The sequence below is a fragment of the Cygnus olor genome, chromosome 6, assembly GCF_009769625.2.
Source record: "Cygnus olor isolate bCygOlo1 chromosome 6, bCygOlo1.pri.v2, whole genome shotgun sequence".
NCBI lineage: Eukaryota > Metazoa > Chordata > Aves > Anseriformes > Anatidae > Cygnus > Cygnus olor.
In genome coordinates, this window is record NC_049174.1 from 12,903,682 (window position 1) to 12,906,075 (window position 2,394).

Genomic DNA, 2,394 nt, shown 5'->3' on the forward strand with positions numbered 1-2,394 from the left:
TTCAATGTATGAACCCATCACTGAAATGTGTTGCTGAAAGTACATACCCCAGTAGCTGTCACAGACAACTTGGGGCTGGAGTTACAAAAATCATTGCTTTTGGTTTTGGTCAGGAGCTGAAGTGATGGGATTTTTCTCCCTGTTATACATTGTCATTACATGAGAGCTGTGCCCTCCAGTGAACTGCAACTCTGCCAGTAAAACCTTACATTGACAGCCCTGTTCTTAACCCCTTCATGCTCCTCCTCCCCGCAAAAGCCAAGCTTTTTGGGTAGTTCTGTTAACCTTCTGTTAGACTTTTGTGTTAATTTATCAACTAGCCATTAGCTCAGCAGGACACAGAAAATACCAGTCAGACTGTGAATTGGAGCGTGCCCTCCAGGTCCTGTGGGAAGCAGTAGCAAAACTGGTGTTTGCTTCTGATGCTGAGCAGTCGGAACAAATTGGCACCCACAGAGTATCTACCCACTTTGTTTTCTTCCTGATTGACACCCCTTATGCTGGTGGGACAGTCAGTGTCTTGTATCAGCATATGTGCTTGGGAATATTAGATCATAGACAAATCTCATAACCCCTTAGGTCTAACAGTGAGTGTTTTGGATTTTGTTCTTTGTGTTCTCTTTGCACATTAAATGCATTGCAGTGAGTTGAGTCAGGAATATTCATTGTCTCGTAAGGCCAAGTCCCATGAGTGGTTCATATCACCTGAACATGCCAACCAAGCTCCAGCTCTTCCCTGAAAGGTCAGGACACTTCTTTTTTAAAAAGCTACCCTTCTAGCTCTTAGACCAAAATTAACAGTATTTGATTTTATATAGGAAACTTGTTTTCTAAAAGGTGGCAGAACTAGAATACAGCCCTTCTTTGGGGAATAGGTGGCCGTGGTAAGTCCACACATTTAAGAAGCCTTGAGGATAGTCTTCGAATTAAATAAAATGGTACAAGCTCCTTGTCCAGAACTGTGCTCCAGGCTCAAGAAAATACTTTTTTTTTTCATTCATCTTTTCAAATTCCCATAATGTGTATGATACAATCCCAATTACAATACAACAATAGATCAACCCAAATGGAACTAGCTTCCTCCTTCTTTCTTTAGGGACAGAGAGGGGCCTTCCAGGTCTAAGGGTCACCAGAGCTTTTCAGTGAAAGGCATGCTGAGGGCAAACGAAAATATTCTGGGAGTGTGTGTGCATAGCTCTGGTCTTTTTAAAATAGTTCTTGTTTAACTAAATACTCTCCAAAGCAGTGGTTCCATCTAAAGGTCTGAGTATTACCACTGTGAGAAGGTGATGAAAAGCATCTCAGATAACCAGGTGTCATAAGTAAAACCAGACAAAGTCTCCAAGGCAAGTAGGAGTAAATTCCAACCATTTAAAGCATTGACAAATATAAACTTTGGCATTGAGGCTGCAAACATGCTAAAAAGCTGGTCCACTGTTCATAGTAAGTGACTCTTGATTTTCTATAATTGAGTCTGAGGTGTTAGCCTCAGATATTAAAAATGAAGTTGTGAAGTTCATCTGGAAAGCAAGGAAGTCAGATAAGAGCTTGTGTTAAGGGCTGGACTTTACATTGACTTGAAAGTTTCAGGTGTTTATCATATAGATACGATATGTAGAGGTGAACAGGAAGGAATTGTTAGTAATGCTAAACGTTGTTTAAATGTAAGAAAGTGCAAATTACTGATTCTGTGTAGGAAAATAATAGATGCAATCAGTGTGCATAGAACAGTTCAGTCCAAACGGTATTCATAGCATGAAAGGTTATAAATAAGTCTCAGCAGTGACTTACACTACAGGCAGGTACTTGAAATACAGTGATGAAGGCATGAAACAAGACATGTGTCTCTCTACTGACTTGTGCCTTGCCCTGCAAGTAATCCCAGTGATTTTTGTGAATCCCTTGCTCACAGACACCTGTGGAAGCAAGGTTAGGGTGGAAGAACTGAGACCTCAGCACCATTCTGTCAGCAGACATTGGCATGCAATTGCTCGGGACACTGGTGGATGTTGTTTATTGTGTACTTATTGCAAAATGTCCTGTTCCAGCTTGGACTCTGCACTTTTGAAGAGCATTCATCTCTGATTTAACGAACAACATGATCGATCCTTTAAGCAGATACAAGTTCTGCTGATTTAAATGAAAGCTGCAGTTTATAAAAGAACCAGAGCTGGGCTCTCAATGTTCAGAGACATGAGCTGTAGCAGTTTATAAAATTGGCAGATTCCTTGTAAAATGAAGTGACTGCACATGCATTCAGCACAGAGTTAACCCTGGGTGATAGCAGGTAAAAAAGGGTGAAAGTATAATAAAAGTATGAGTCTCTACTGCAGGTATTTACACAGTATTGACATTGTTAGCCATGCTTAGAGATTTATGTCAAGTGTTACTGCA